Genomic DNA, 18,010 nt, shown 5'->3' on the forward strand with positions numbered 1-18,010 from the left:
AAAAACGGAAAACAAAAATAATTGTAACTGATATAAAACCTTACCGGAATAATATGATAAGAGTATCAAATAGAGTATGAAATATAATTACTGGAATAACATTAGGAATAATATGATAGAATATCAAATAAAACCTTACCGGAAAATCGTAATAACTTCAACATATAAATTAAATCTTAGATTTTGATATACAGCATAAAGAGATTATAACAAAATCATAGAACAATTAAAATAAATATAAAAACCTACCGGAAAACCGTAATAACTTCACCATATCAATTCAATCTTGGATTTTGATATAGAATCAAAAAATATTATAACAAAGTAATATAAAAATTAAAATAAATATAAATACTTACCGGAAAACTGTAATAACTTCAACATATCAATTCAATCTTGGATTTTGATTTACAACCTAAAGAGATTTAAAAAAAATCATATAAAATTAAAATAAATATAAAACATTACTGGAAAACCTTTCCGGAAAACAATATAACCTTACTGAAAAAACATATAACAAAATCGGCCATTACCGGAATAGAGGAGACGGTGGAGGAATAAGCCGAAAGAGAGGAAACCGAGAGAGAGAGAGAGAGAGAGAGAGAGATTAAAATGGTTTTGGTTTTCAATCTTGAGATTCATATAATGTAAATGAGATGATTTAGTAAGTTTTTATATTCTTATAATAATTAGAATAATTAAGATCATAATTACATTAATAGGTTAATTATGATGTTTGACCATATTTAAAAAAATATTTCTTTAATAATTATTAATAATCATTGATTGTCTAGTATATTAACTTATTTTAGAATTTTTTTTATTCACATCAATTATTAATAATCATTGATTGTCTAATATTTAATTTATTTTAGAATTTTTTTATTCACATAAAAATGGAAAGTTTAAGAATACACCAATAATAAGAGGCCATGTTGAGTTAAAGTCTATTGTTTTAATAGTATAGTTAGATAACTACTAAAAATAAGTAGTAACTAACTAAACCACTTAGCAAAGTTAGTTAATGTGCTGTTATAACGGTTACGGAAGTCGCTAGGCACTACCAAGTCGGTCGACTAAGAAGATGTGATTACTAGGTTTTGGTGTGAAGTACTCGGACATGGGCAACTGTAAGGAAATTAATTTTCTGGAAATTATATATATGTAAAATATCATAAGTTTTTATAACAAAATACATAAATATCAATATTAATCAACGGACACATGTTCAAAATCGCCGAGTAGTTCCATGTTGACCACCGACTAGATCCTAGTAGTTGTCGACTAGGTTTTAGTAATCGCTAATTAGCTCCGATAGGTTTGCCCACATCCGAGTCCGAGTAACATAGGCCGAGTTGGAGAAAAGTGCCTCAGAAGAGTCTTGAGTAACGTGTACTTGGCGGAGTTAACCACCAGTTAGTTATATTGGAACATAATATTTATGCATGTTAGTATGAGCCTACTGGTTACAAGTTAGTGCAATACAATTAAGTCCTCTATAACATTCTAAAAATTCAGTGTAAAGTTTCGCAAACTTTTAAATTGAAGGAACTAATTATAATTATACCAAAGTTAAACTCTAGGGTGTAGGGCCTAATAGGTATTTTTCAAATTTGGATAAGACGTACCGCATGAAGATTAGATGACCTGTCTAAAGACTTGCTTAGATATGAAGATACTAGCTTTAGAAACCCGTGTATTACACATGATAAATTAATATATAAATTACAATGAATAATTTAATACAAATAAAAAAAAGATAATTAAGTCTCTTTATATTATGTAGAAAAAATGTATTACAAATATAGTCGTTTAATATCATCAAATATATTTGAATATTAAATCGAAAAATGGTTGCTCTACCATCGGTATACAATAATGAAGCAATGTAACTGGAAGCAACATTTAAAATAATGAGGTCTTTCGATGTGAAAGATGTAGCTAAAGTTTTTCACAAAAATGTTATACATTCCACACCTGGCCATAGACAAAAACGACAATAGATTTTTTTAAACAACTCTCATGTTGTCCTTATAAACACATTATTGTTCAACTATCACAATAATCTTATAATAAATATAAATAATGAAATATTTGTCTATGATTTTTAAGACTAAATATTTGAAAAAAAATAAAAAAAATTGTTATAGTTTTCTTCAATGTGAAGATGTCTCAAAAAATTAAATGTTATTGTACTTTTTAAACATAAACTCTTTTATATATACATTTCAATTTTAAAGAAAATATATTTAGACATGAAATTATTATATTAATAATTTTTTTCTATTAGGTATGTTTAGAATATAATTTATGGCATTAATAATTAATCAATGGAAATTGACCAATTAATACAATATGTTGAATTTATAATCAATACTATATTTAGAACCAATATTTTTTTTTTCTTTTTTCATCAATAAAAGAGAAGTGATTTTGGCGGGAAATCGATAGTGAGAGTTATTCTCACCATGTGTCAGAATTTTTTCTTTTATTAGTATAGGTGGATATTGTGAAACAAACCGAGTCATTCCCCTTATCCCCTACAATTTTTTTATGGTCGGTATGAAGTGAATCTTAGCCGTCATGTATGGTTGAATAAGCCTGCTAGCTAGCTAGCTTGCCAAGTGAAGAAACACGGATCCGTTCCCCGTGTATGGGTCCTAGATCCAATGAGTCCACAGGGTAAGATATGGTAAACACTAACACAGTATGAGTATGACTTCCCGAAGTCCAATAACCGGAACCTGCAAAACATACACCGTGAGTCTCGTTACGGGAAGGACAAGAGGGGGGATCTTCCGGTAACCACCCTCCGGCGTGAGAATCAGTATCTTTCGTAATAGAAAGTCTAAAACTGAAAGTAAGTATAACCAGAATAAGTAGGAGTGATTATCAGTGAGAGTGAATGAATACCTCATGCAGGTGACAAGGTATTTATAGCCGAAGGATGTGGGAAGGTAATTGGGCCAGCTGTCCTCTTCTAGAAGATCTTAATAACCGCTTGGACGCATGTCCCTTTGTGATAGGTTGAGCTATACGCCCCATGTGCGTGGGTATAACAACCTGGACACACGTCGCCTTATGATAGGACAGACCATACCCTGGCCATGTGCACGGTTATAACAACCTGGCCAGGTGTCCTTCGCTCATTGGCTGGCGAGTCACGTATTCTTCAAGTAACAATCGTGATTATTCTTCTAGAGGGTAGTCAGTTAATGACAGCTGTCCAGTTGGCATTGCCTTCCGGTCATTTTAGAGGACAGATGTCCTGTCCTGCGGATGACTTATGAGGGTGCCTAGATGCTTCCGCGTGTGGTGTAAGGATGTTCTTCCTCAACCATGTTGTGAGGGTGATCCGTAAGTTCCGCGGGTGGCATATAAGGGGTTCCTCTCCTACACGCGGATGGTACTTAAGGGTATTCAGGTCTTTTTGGTACTCTACCTCTATAAGTCCCCCAGTCCAGTGTTTCTTCTGCGTGAAGTCTTTATGCGGGTGAAATTTTGGACTTAATGTACTTGGGGGGTTTTTGAATCTTGGAAGTTTAGTAGAAAATATCTTCTGTTGGTATAGATAATCATGAAAAAAGGACAAGTTGACCACTTGCAGGTGCGTGAACAGATGACGAGATGTTTATGACGGCTGTCACTGTACCCGACTGTGCAACTTTTTCTCTTTTTCGAATTTCCCGCGTGACGTGGCGGTCGCTGACTGGGTGATGACTTTCTCTCTCCACTGTTCATATCCCATCACATTAATTGCGATGGGTATAAATAGAGGGAGTTATCTTCTATTCGAAGTTTTATCGCCTTTGATTTCTGATTATCGTCTTGCTTTTTCTCTGATAAAATACTGAACTTCTCGTACATCCTCTTGCTATTTCACCAAATCATACTGTAATGGCGACCATTCAGTCTGAGGTTAATGAAATAGAAGTTCTATGGGACCTGTCTGAATATGAGAAGTTACTTGAGACGTATGGCATTCCACCGGAGTGGGAGCCAGAATTTCCCTCTCCCGGTTCTATAGCCAGCCTGCCACCGCCTGGCAAAATGGCCGTCTATTTCGATTTTTTTGTCTACGGGAATTTCCGATTTCCCATAACAAAATTTTTCATGAAGGTGTTGACTGCGTATGGGATCCACTTATCCTAGTTGCATCCTCGAGCCGTCAAGCGAATTCGTCATTACGAATTCGTGTGCACTGCTCATGAAATGATACCTCACCTTGACCGATTTCCGGTCTTTTACCGCTTTGCCAGCTGTGATGGTTGGTTCACGTGCCAAGGGTTTTCCGATCGAAGTATCGGCTACGAGGTTGAGAAAGGATCTCCAGATTGGCGTAACAATTTTTTCTGGATTTCTGAGGACGTGGTGCCTGTTACCATGGTTCGTCGTCCAGTCAATAGCGCTCTTCCGGACGTTGTCACGGCCGCTCACTAGGGTCGTGATTGGTATCGTATTTTAACGGCGGAACCGACGCCAATGCGGGCGCTACCCGAGGAGGCTCTGGTGTGGGTGGGCATGAGCCGCCTATGGCCATCCGAATTTATGGAGCCTGTTTTTATTGATTTGAATGAACGTAAGTTATCCTTTTTGCCTTTTCTCTTCCTCGAATCTTTTTATGATTTTTTTTATAGTTTTAGGTCGGGGCTCTATGCTTAACGCCGTTTTTGAGGATAAGGGTTGTGTCCGGAAAAGCATCCGTGATGCGGGTGACAAACCTATCCTTGAGAAGACCAAAGATCGATTTCTCTTTCCGACGAAGGTGCGAGCTGAACATGTAATTTCAGACGCCACCTTTCAAACAGGTGCGTATGTTCTAAACCCTCCTCCACTTAATGCCCTCACTTCGGATGGGGTGATCGCCATTCTATCATCGATTGACGATTCCACCATTCGAGAATATGGGAGCTCTGATGACGATGCCTCTGAATTTTCCTCTGTCTCGCACCTATTGGCAGAGTTGGAAAAGAAGAGGGCTTTTTCGTCCTTTCAAGCGAGTCATTTGGGTGCAAAAACCGCGGGCGCTGGAGAAGGATCTTCAAAGAAGAAACAGAAGACCCATCATCCCAAGAAGACGCAATACAGTCTTGCTGAACGTATGGATACAGTAGAAGGTATGTGTTTCATTTTCTGTACTTTACTGCTTTGAAATGTTAACTAAGTATGATCTTCTTGTGCATATCCATCGATCTTTGGGGACGATGTGTCCGAGAGGTTACCGACTCCAACACCCATAACTAAGAGACAACCGTCTCCTCCTCTGGAGAATACAACAGAAGATAGACCACCTACCCCTCCGACTGAGATTACCGCGGAAGAACCAGTCATCCAGTCTGGGACTGAAAGTCCGTTTGACTATCTTTTTCAGGCTGGGACTGCTATTGGTTTTCAAGAGGGTGGCCCGGCTGTTAATGGGGAAGGTTTTAGGACCGACGAATCTTCGCGTCGTCCTCCTCCACAAGTTTTTGCTACCTCTTCCCCTTTAACTACTGGTGGGGAAGGAGGATTTCAGTCTGGGCAAGCATTCCAAGGTGCCGGGGAGGCGACAACGCATGATGCTCCTCAACAACCATCCTCGATCCCTGTTCGCCTTGAAGCCTCAGGTTCCCGTTATTACGGAGATGCGAACTTGGGGGATGGGTATGACTTGTTTGTCCCACCTTGGGGTATTGTTAATGGGTCCTGGTTTTCTGATCCCGAGACTTGCATGAGCTTTGTCAAACATTGCGTGTGACCAGCCGAAATGGTGCACCAGCGCGACCGTTCCCGCCACGACCTTCACACTGACTTATCTTTTTCCCTGGCAAACACTTTAGCCTGTAGCCAGGAAATTCTACGTGAGTGGCGTACCATGGGCGGGAAACTGGGCGAAGCTTCTCGAGCTATTGAAGCTGCGAAGAAAGAAGCTGAGGATCATCTCTTGGCGGCCAGCACTGCCAAGTAGAAGCAGACGGACTCGGAGATCGCCCTTAGGGCTGAGCGGGATCGGAATACTACCGCTGCCCGTCAATGGAAGGAAGTTTGTGAAAAGCAGAATTCCCTTCTTGAAGCTGCCCGCGCTGAGGCACAAAAGAAAAAGGAAGACTTGGCGGGGGCTCTTGAAGTTAATTCGGATTTGGAGAGCCAGGCTTCCCGCCAAGTCAACTGAATTCAAGAGCTCGAGAAAGAGCTGAGGTTGCAGAAGGAACAATCTGAACTTAAGGACAAAAGTGCTACTGAAATGCAGTCTACTTATGATTCCTTGCTGCAATCTCATGCAGAGGTGGAAACTCGTGCTACTGAAACTTCTGCTCTTAACCAAAGCCTGGTTAACGAGATGCAGAAGCTGCGTAATAGAGCAGAACGTGCTGAGCAGGATCGTCAATGGTTCCTCACCCGAGGACTTGACTCTGTAAGTTTTTTCTCATTTGGTGTTCGTTACACATCTCACGCTTTGATACTAAATACTTATGTTTTTATTTTGATAGGTCATCCATCACATCAAGGGAAGTGCATAGCTAACTGATAGCTTTGCTAATCTGATGACTGCCTCATCTCAGCTTGGTCGCGTGAGAGGCTTTAATGAAGGGATGGCCTACGGTCAAAGTAATCGCACGTTTAGAGACCATCCGCTTCATGGCCTTGATGTCAAGCAGGAGTGGGACATGCGGATTAAGGAGCATGATGGCCTAGTGTTCCTGCTGCAAAACATGCTTCCGGAGTTTGCCGCGGCCAGTGATGGTGTGCGACAACTGAAGAGTTATCTTGATGATGAATCTGAGGATGCCTCCTCTGAGGACACTCCACCAACTCTTCCGGAAGATGTTGTAGCCCCAAACCCATAGGATTTTATAGGCTAGGTTTTTAAGACTTGTAATTGCTCCTCTATATTTTTGTAACTATATATTAATTACTCAATGAGAAGAATCTTTTTATCTTTTGGGAATATTATATTGTTTGTGAAAAATATCCTTAGAAGATATTTTCGAAATTTGAAGTTTCTGCAAGTTGGATATTTTTGATGACGTGGCGGAGAGAGGAACCTTAAGGGGCAACTGACAAGACGTGTATGACGACTTTGGCAGCCTGTTTGCACTTTCTTGAATCTCCCGCCTGATGTGTCAATCATCCAACGGTCCGCAGTTTCTCTTTCTTCTGTCACTCCATCAGTCGCATTAATTGCGATGAGTATAAATAGGTCATTCGTGATTTCCATTTTACTCTTATCTCTTTCAAATTCTTCTTCTCTCAAACATTCAAAACTAGAACTTTCTGAGATTTCTTTATCTCTCTTACTACCAATCTTATTTAGATGGCTGGAGATAAAAAGAGTGCTCCTGCCATTCACGAGGTCGTTGTGAACCTCAAGAAGAAAGATTATGAAGACGTTGCGAATATATATGGTCTGGCGTCGGAATGGGAACCCGAGCGTCAAGCAAGTGGTTCCATGGAAACCAGTCCTCCTCCCAAGAAGATGGCTGTATATGTGGACCATTTAACGACGGAAAACTTTCGGATCCCGGTGACTAGATTTGTGCAGTCTATCTTGACGACTTATGGGATACACATATCACAAATCCATCCCTTTGGGATGTTGAGAATTCGACACTTCGAATTCTGTTGTCAAGCTCGCGACTTCGAACCATCCGTTGGCATGTTTGCCGCTTTCTACAAGATGACCTTCCGTGACGGGTGGTATAGTTTTTCTTCAATCGGGAAGAAAGTTATAGGTACGGAATGGGTCCGTAGCCTTCACGGCTGGAAGCCGAAATTCTTCTGGATCCGGGAGGATGTTGTTCCTTTTGCGATGACTTATCGCAAGGCGGAGGACGCCATGCCAGTGGTTCCGGCCACTGCTCATGAGGGTCTTTCGTGGTTTGTGACTTTGACCGCCATGCCGACTCCCATGCGTCCTATCCACGAGGGCGATGGTGAGTGCGAAGATGAGCCTTCTGTGGCCATTCTCTGACCTGGAGTCTTATTATGAGAGGACCAACAAGAGTAATCTTGGTATTACTTCTACTCCCTCTTTAATAAATGTCTGATTTCTGACATTTTATTATTATTTGTACAGGTGAGGGTTCCGCCTTCGATACCCTGCTGGACCATGAATGGGGTATGATGGTTCTCCGCCCAATCGATCCAAGGGATGTGCCCCTTTTGGAACGCACTAGTGTCAACTTCCTATTTCCCACCGCGTTTCGCTCGAAGCCTGTGGTTTATGAGGCGATGTACGCTAAGGGTGAGGATTATATTCAAGAATCCATTCAAAAAGGTGAGGGCATTTTACAACCTCGACCCGTGATTGCTATTACTTCCAGCGGGGTGATTGTACTCTTTTCGTCTAGTGAGGAGTCATCACTCTGCGAAGAAAGTTTTTCAACTAATGTCATGCATTCGACTACAGGTTTGACCCGAAAATTAGCAAGAATCCATCTGCTACGATTGACGATGATGCAGACGCTACTGCTGAAGGTAGCCGTCCAACTGTTGATGACGTCACCCCTGAAGGTGAGCATCAAGTTGTTGATGCGGATGTTTCCATAGCGGCTGGTAAATGCAAGTTTCATCCTACTAAGGCTGCTCCGTCCAAGAAGTCAAAAAAGCGAAAGCCTGCTGCTGACTTGGAGGCGCGCCTACATCAACTTGATTCGGAAGATCATTCCTTGGGTAAGGTTGATGTTCTTCCAATTTATCGATTGTTATGGATCAAATGCATATCTAATCCATTGTTGACATTTTTCAGTGGCCCTGAATGATTTTTTTGAAGATATTTCAGGTATAAAGAGCTCAAAGGTGCCACCTCCACCATCATCTCCTCCTCCTAACACCGCCGAGGAACCAATCGTTGTGGCGGATAAGTCTCCCTTGAAGAATAAGGAAGTTGATGATACTGATCATATCAGTATGTCACTTTCCTTCAACGTTCATCACTTTAGAGATCAAGGAGGTGTGAGCATGTTCGCCCATGGGCCTCAAACCTCTCCGTATCCTCATGAGGAAGATCCTACCCCGCATCGTCCACGTTGGTCTTTACGCCGAGATTCAACGTTTCACGACGTGGATGTATGTTTTGAATATCTGCGGGAAAGTCTTCCTCCCGCTGAAAAGGAGCGACATCGTCGTATTCGCCTAGATTTTTTAAGCTCAAACTCTTATCATATGGCGAATACGATCTCCACCTGTCAGGAAATAACCCGGGACTGGTTGGCAATGAATGAGGAGTGGGATGAGCTGGCGGCTGCAACGTCTGACGTGAAGGAGGAAGCCCTCAAGGCTATCAATGAGGCCAGGGAGAGTAGTCAAGCGCTGGAAGCAGAGAAGACTGCTCGTGCTAATGCTGAGGAAGCCAAGGCTGTTCTCCAAAAGCAATTGGATGAACAAGCTGAGCTGATAAAAATTTTGCAGGCTGAATCAGCGGCTAAAGAGAAGCGCTTGGCTGATCTTGCCACTAAGAGCCGAGAACAGGAACTTGTCCGAGCTAAGGCGGACAAGAAGTGGCTGTTGGCAGAAGGAATTCTCAAGGTATGTATCCTGTTTTGTTGTAAATAATCTAAGTACTTAGAATTTTTTACATTTTATTCTAACAGGTCGTCACCAATGTCCGGGCGAGTGATGAACTTGGGAACATTGTTGCTATCCTCCTGAAAGCATCCAAGCAAGCTGGCCATCAACTAGGCTTTGAGGAACGCTACAAATTTGGTTCGACGTTCAAGCTTCCTGAAGAATATGTGTTGCACAGCCAAGATACCGCTGCCATCCTCATTCAGAAAACTAAAGCTTTTGATGCTTTGAAATTTTCTTTAACGGAGCAGATATCCGAGCTTGCAGACAAGGATGATAGCATTGAGCAATTAAAGGACCTTCTTGACCTTGGTGAGGAAGATGAAGAAGACTCAGATGATGCGGAAGGCGATAACACGGAGCATTGAGATGCAGCGTTGTAAATGTGTATATATATATTTTTTTCCTTGTAATTTGGATCTCTTTGTAATCCCTTTTGATCAGTAATAAGAAGTCTTTGTTGTCCGGTGCACTTTGTTTATTCTTTATAATATAAGTGTTTGGAGGATCTTCTTTGTTTGTCAATAAAGGATTACATAAAAATACATGCCATAAATGACTGAAATAAAATTTCCATATATGAGGCATAAGCCGAATTACGAAATATGAAATTACATAATTTGTGAATATCTAACAAGACACGCAGGCCAAAAAGAAAAACGTACTACATGTAACATTTCTTCAATTGGGCCTCGTTCCAAGTTCTAGGGATCCCAGTCCCGTCAACTTTTCTAATTTGTAGGCACCTTTAGATAACACTTTTTTAACTCTATAAGGTCCTTCCCAAGTCGGGGCCAACTTGCCCGGAGGCTTCATTGTTGCGGAAGACAAAATCTCCCGCACCAAACTCACATTTCTGGACCCGCGAGTTATAATACTTTTGCAGTTGACGTTTGTAATTGTGCTCGCGGATCGATGCTAGTTCTCTCCTCTCCTCGAGGAGGTCAAGATTCATCCGGAGTTCGTGATCATTGCCATCGATAAACATAACTCTTGCGGACGGAATCCCAATTTCGGCCGGAATCATGGCCTCTTTACCGTAGGTTAGACTAAAGGGGGTCTCAGAATTACAGGAATTCTTTTGGGTACGGAAGGCCCCGAGTACGTGGTGTAATTTGTCAACCCATCCTGTCCGTTTAGTTCCTAACTGTGCTTTAATTCCTTCCTTGATGGTCCGATTGGTTCTCTCAACCTGACCATTCGCTTGCGGGAGGGCTACAGATATGAAAATTTGAGATATCTGTAATTCTTTCAACCATTCCTGTAGCCCACTGTCCGCGAACTGAGTACCATTATCACTAACGAGTTCCAACGGAAGACCAAACTGGCAGATTATGAATTCCCACAGGAATTTCTTAACACTTGCTGCTGTTATGGAAGCAACCGGTTAGGCTTCCACCTACTTTGTGAAGTAGTCAATGGCTACTATTAAGAATTTGACACGTCCCGGGGCTGCCAGGAAAGGTCCCATTATGTCGATAACCCATTTCTGGAACGGCCAAGCTGAAGTGACTGGAACGAGCTCATTCTTTGGTCGTAGCGTGTTAGGAGCATGACGTTGGCATGAATCACACTTTCTGATTTCATGCACCGCGTCCAGATGCATTCCTGGAAAATAATATCAGACGTTCATCAATTTTTCTATGACCATGCGCGGACCAGCGTGAAGACCACAAATTCCTTCATGAACTTCCCTGATTAAATAGTTCGCGTCCTCGGCATCCATGCATCGAAGTAGTGGACCAAGTAAGGAACGTCGGTATAAAACACCGTCATACATTTGATAGTTCAAGGCTTTGTGTTTTATCTTCCGGGCCGCGGATTTTCCTTCTAGGAGGGCTCCTGATGACAAGTATGCTATAATGGGTGTCATCCAGGATTCCACTCCTGTTTGGATTACCAAAACTTGATGTTGCGGAACAGATGGGCGATCCAGTATTTCAATGCGGATGTCTTTAGCGAAGTGCTCGAAGTTCGTTGAAGCCAGCTTGCTAAGAGCATCCGCCGACTTGTTCTCGCTTCGTTTTATGTGAATTACTTTACACGAAGAAAACTGAAGCATTAAATCTTTCGCCTGTGACACGTATGAAGCCATTACGTCATTCTTTGCTTCGTAAGTGCCATTCATTTGTCCCGCAATTAACATGGAATCCACGCGGGCTTCCAAATGTTTCAGCCCAATCTTTTTGGCTATCCGTAAGCCTTCCAGGAAAGCTTCATACTCTGCCTCGTTGTTAGTACTCTTGAAATCTAACTCTATGGCGTATGTGAACTCGTGGCCTTCGGGATTGACTAGCCTGAGGCTTGCGCCAGATCCCTCACTGCTTGAAGCCCCGTCCGTGAACAATGACCAAATTTGTCCTTGCTCCGGAGGTGCTTGAGGTTGCTGCTCGATCAAACATTCTTTTTTTTTGTGTTGCGGAACTTCAGTGACGAAGTCTGCCAACACCTGTCCCTTCATTGCTGGCCTAGGTTTATATTCTATCGCATGTTCACCTAGCTCGATGGCCCACTTTGCCAATCGCCCAGACAATTCCGGCTTACTGAGAACGTTCTTGAGTTTGTATCCGGTTAAAATGTTGATGGGGTGTCCCTGAAAGTACTTGCGGAGGCGGCGGGCTGCATAGACTAGTGCTAAAACAAGTTTTTCCAGCATTGAATATCTTGTCTATGGGTCTGATAATGTTCTACTGACGTAGTAGATCGGTGTTTGAACGTTCTTCCGATCCGTCAGGAAGACAGCCCCGATAGCAATGTCTGATACTGACAAATATAACGTTAAAGGTTCCCTCGCATAAGGTGCTGTCAACGTGGGCAGTTCCGTCAAACATTTTTTAACCTACAAGAAAGCTTGTTCCGCTTCCGTGGTCCATTTGAATTGTGCTTTCTTGAGGCAATTTCTTAGTGTTGAGAGAAAAGGATAAGATTTGGCTGCATGATTCGCCAGAAAACGATTCAAAGCAACCAATCGACCATTGAGCGTCTGAACTTCCTTGAAGGAGAGGGCATGCGGGCTACAGCTTGGACTTTATCCGGATTAGCTTTGAAGTCTGCACCCGTGACAATTACTCCAAGAAATTTTCCTTCTTCCATCCCAAATGAACACTTAGCTGGGTTCAGCTTCATGTTGATACTTCTCAAGGTTTCGAACGTCTCTTCAATATCCCTCAACATTTGGTCTTCCTCAACACTCTTGATCACTGGTCGTCCATATAAACTTCCAAATTTCGACCAATTTGGCCTTTAAATGCTATGTCCATCAGTCGATGATACGTGGCCCCCACATTCTTTAGTCCGAAAGGCAGTTTTATCCTCATCACCCGTAGCCATGCGGATTTGATGATAGCCTTTGTAAGCATCAAAAATCATTTAAATTTGAACGGTGCCACAACATCAACCTTGAGATCTATTTCAGGTAATGGATAACAGTCCTTCGGACACGCCTTGTTCAGATCCTTGAAATACACATCCGCCACGTCCCGTTACTTTTGGGAACGATAACCGGATTGGCGACCCTGGTCTGATATTGAATTGGGCAGATGATTCCAGCCTGTAAGAGGTCCTGAACTTGCTCATTCATTGCTTTTGTTTGTTCCGGACCCATCTTGCGCTGTTTTTGAACGATTGGTGTAAGCATCGGGTTCCGAACCACGTGGTCGTGGGTTCGAATCCACGGATGGCGCCAATGAAGAAACACGGATCCGTTCCGCGGGTATGGGTCCTGGATCCAATGAGTCCACAGGGTAAGATATGGTAAACACTAACACTATATGAGTACGACTTCCCGAAGTCCAATGACCGGAACTTGCAAAACAAACACCGTGAGTCTCGTTACGGGATGGACAAGAGGGGTGATCTTACCGCAACCACCCTCCAGCGTGAGAATCAGTATCTTTCGTAATAGAAAGTCTAAGTACTGGAAGTAAGTATAACCAGAATAAGTAGGAGTTATTATCAGTGAGAGTGAAGGAATACCTCATGCAGGTTGACAAGGTATTTATAGCCGAAGGATGTGGGAAGGTGATTGGGCCATCTGTCCTATTCTAGAAGATCTTAATAACCGTTTGGACGCGTGTCCCTTTGTGATAGGTTGAGCTATACGTCCCATGTGCATGGGTATAACAACCTGGACACGTGTCGCCTTATGATAGGACGGACCATACCCTGGCCATGTGCACGGTTATAACAACCTGGCCAGGTGTCCTTCGCTCATTGGCTGGCGAGTCACGTATTTTTCAATTAACAATCGTGGTTATTCTTCTAGAGGGTAGTCAGTTAATGACAGCTGTCCAGTTGGCATTGCCTTCCGGTCATTTTAGCGGATAGATGTCCTGTCCTGCGGACGACTTCTGAGGGTGCCTGGATGCTTCCGCGTGTGGTGTAAGGATGTTCTTCCTCAACGATGTTGTGTGGGTGATCCCTAAGTTCCGGGGGTGGCATATAAGAGGTTCCTCTCCTACCCAAGGATGGTACATAAGGGTATTCGGGTATTTTTGGTACCCTACCTCTATACCAAGTAAAATAATTTAGGACTTTCAATTTCTGCTACATATATAGACCCTACCTAAAGAGAATACCTTTAGAATAAGGATCGTAGCACAAAAGTCTCTTAAAGTCTTCTAATAGAACCAAGACACTTTTTAATTATTAAAGCCACGATAAAGAATAATAATGCTACCTACAAGCAACAATGTGCTCAAACCATACCACCAGTCATAAATATAATAATGCAGAAACATTAAGAAAAATGTTGCACAATATGGGTTAGCATTGGAACATAAGCATGATGGACCAATTTGGCTACCAATTAAATCTCATATATTCAGATTCAATGAATTCCCTATAACAGTGGCTGTTTGTTTTTTTTTTTCAAAAGCTCTTCCTGGTCTTTTTTGTGTGCATCGCGCCGACCACGCGCAGACGTTGTGGTCTAAAGTGTGTTTGTTTTTTCGGATGACTTTTCATTAAAAAAGGTCTGCGCGTCCTATTTTTCAAGAAGACATGGACCTGTGACTTATAACATCTTCTCATATTCTTATTTTTTTCATCAGACAAACATATACGTTCTCTCCTTCTCCAACCCTAGATACAAGAAATCGCCTTCTCCTTCCACCTCCTCTCCAATCCTATCGTTGTTGCCTCTCCTCCTCCTGATTCGCGGCCGCCGTTCCGATCTTTCTCTCTCCAGCAAACCTCAAGCCTCTCTACTTCCCCCTCCCGCCACCGCTGGTCCTGTCCCTGTCGCCGTTAACTACTCTGACAACCTCTTAGGGTGCGCTAATCGTTAATTAAGTGTGTTAACGGATTGTTCAATTGAGTTGTTAGTTGATTAGTTTTTTAAAGTTTTTGTTAATTGATTTGTTCAATTAGGTTATTAGGTTTTTGTTAATTTAATTATTTTTATTTGATTGTTCAATTGAGTTGTTAATTTATTAGTTTTTTTAGGTTTTTGTTAATTGATTTGTTAAATTATGTTATTAGGTTTTTATTAATTGAATTCTTGTTAACTGATTTGTTCAATTAGGTTCTTATTAGGTTTTTAGTTGAAAAAAGTTTGTAATATTGACTTGTTGAATTCTTTTAAGTTTTTAGTTGAAAAATGTTTGTAGAACGTTTAGGTCCAATGAAGATCTTGTTGCTTGTTACTTAGAATTGATTTATGTGTTTTAATAGAAATGTTGAATGTTTTTGGTCTATCTTATAGATATTGAATGTTTTGGGTTGGTTTTGCCATATACATTAACATTAACATGTTTATTATTTGTTAGTTTGTTATATTATTGTTATAATATGTTTTGTTAGTCGGTTACTAAAGTTTGGGTTGCAAGAATGAAGACGTTGATTCGGGTTGCAAAAATGAAGACGTCGGTTTGGGTTGCAAGTATGAAGACGTCAATTCAGGTTGCAAGTATGAAGACTCAGTTCGGGTTTCAAGTATGAAGACATCGATTCTGGTTGCAAGTATGAAGACGTTAGTTCGGGTTGTAATAGTGAAGACATCGGCTCGGGTAGTTATTGTTTATTACTTTTATTTTTAAACATATATACATCTGTTGTACTTTGAAACTTCTTTTGTATACATAAAACGTGTTTTTTATATTATTTTCATTGGAGTTTCTGGAAATTATTTGGTTCTATAACAATGGAATACTGGTTTCTTTAGTTTAGTTTAATTATATTTATTTTAGTAGTTTGCAGACGTTAAAAAACAAAAAGTATTTTTCTTCCAGACTATAGAGGTTTGTTGTTCCACCTTTTCTATTATAGATGTATGCATATGTGGTACGTAGAGTGCAGACATTTTACCTCTGAAAAATGAATGAGCACCTCAGTCATAATATTCCATTTGGTTCGATCGACAATCTCCTTGTATTGAAACCTTCCTGCCTCTAGCGTTGCGAATTCACTCCCTTTATTGTCCATTGCATGGCAATTGCTGCTTCAGATATCTAGGTTATCGAAGAAGCCCTAATATCCCAATTGAAGATGGATCAATTTCTTCAAGTCTATTGTGATACAATATTAAGTAATGATGACGTGTGATTCAATCTGCACGCACGTGGGTATGGATGCTCAAGGACTACATTCAAGTTGCTGAATAAGTCAGTCTTATTTCCTTTTATTTTGTGTTAGTTTATGAATAATCAGTCAAGCTGGTTTATGCATTAGTCTATTAGGTGGTTGAGTTTTCTTTGGGTTTCCTTCTATATTAAAATTTCAAGTTTTATGCAGCTTTATCTATCAGAAAAACATTAGTAATAAAAAAACCTTGAGGATTTCAGTCATCTTGTTCTATATTTCCAAGTTTGTGTTTCTGATATACCAACATTTTTGGTATCAAAGCACTAGGTCTCATCGACCTCAAACTCAACTTTAACCCTACTTCCATAGATGAAAATACATATAACCAAAACCCAGCTCCAGCCACTATTGTGCCTTTTCAAAGGAGAGGGATACGATCATTGGAGCATTAGGATGAAGACGATCTTAACACTGGATCTAAAATCGAACGAATTTTGTTCTTGTTAAGCTATCAAGACGGGTGCGATGAAAACAAACAATCAAACAGATACTAAAGATAATATTGAACGACTCCCTAATCGGTAATAAAGATTCATAATATTAAGCGAACCGATCCCACCCAAGGTGAGCTCCCCTTGGGTGGTTGATTACACCATAGAAAAACACACATACATATGAAAAATAAAGTCCTATTAATAGCAAAAAAAAATCTTCTAGAAGCATATTCCCCATTGAAGCTAAAAGCGTGAACCGAAGCTGTAACAGTATGAAAATTTCGAGTTAAAAATATCAAATTTCCAAAACTAAGGGACCAAAATTGTCAAAATCCAAACCTAAGCGTTTAATTTGATAATTCTGTTCCCATCGCAATACTCGATGGATCAGAAGAGAGACCCATCGCGTATCGCGATGGGTTGTCTGATAGCGAGACGCGTGTCCCGCCACGTGGCATATTGTTCTCCACGTGTCACGCCACGTGGCACGTCGCCCTCCACGTTTCAACATGTGGCACACAATCTGCCACATGGCAACACGTGGTAGACCTATATGGTGACTGGCCTGGGCTACTTCGCGATACGCGATGGGTGCCCAGGAGGCCATCGCGTATCGCGAAGGGTCTCCAGATCATGTCTATAAATAGCAAGGTCATGATCTTTATTTCCTCATCCCAAAACCTGCTATTCAATCTCTCTCTAACATCCAACAATCATATACTAGACCCACCTCGATAAGCGTGTCCCGATTACTCGTTTTCCGTGCTAACGTTTCCTCGAAGTTCGTGCCACTCTCCACCAACATATCGACCAAGAAGGTGTTTGTTATATCTCGACAACAAGATGGTGAGTCTCGTATGGTGTGCCGACAAGTGGTGAAATATTGGTGTTAACATTTGGCGTGCCAAGGTAGGAGCACCGAGAAGAAGAGTTGATTGTGAAAGAAAGGAAGCAAAGCAGTGTTGGAGTGCTGCTCGAGTCATTAGGGTTTATAAGCGGAACAAAGGTAGGCATAATGCCTGAATAAAATAATAATAAAATACTATAAAGGCTTAAACCTTAAGTCGAGGTTATACTCGATACCTCGATAAAATAAAAGAAAACATAACAAAGAATGAATAAAAGATAAAGATTGTGAATATTGATAGATATGTATATATGTGTGTAAGTATATATATATTCTTTGTTATGAAAATATTTTTAAGTAATATTAACTATTCTTGAATAATAAAAAAAAGAAAAGAATACGTTTCTTAGAAGAAAAGAAATGTAGGGTTTTATAAATAAACTAAAGGTTTATAAATTACCTTTTAACTAAAGGTTTTAAAGTAAAAGAGATTTTGAACTAAAGGTTCATCGAGGTAAAGTTTATAAAATAAGACTAAAGGTCTTAAGAGGGATTGTATATCCAACTAACAATTGGTTATACACGTACTATAGGTGCAAGA

This window comes from Bidens hawaiensis, unplaced genomic scaffold, assembly GCF_021521415.1.
Source record: "Bidens hawaiensis isolate Kalapana, Puna unplaced genomic scaffold, B.hawaiensis_p1.1 tig00017037_1, whole genome shotgun sequence".
Classification (NCBI taxonomy): Eukaryota; Viridiplantae; Streptophyta; class Magnoliopsida; order Asterales; family Asteraceae; genus Bidens; species Bidens hawaiensis.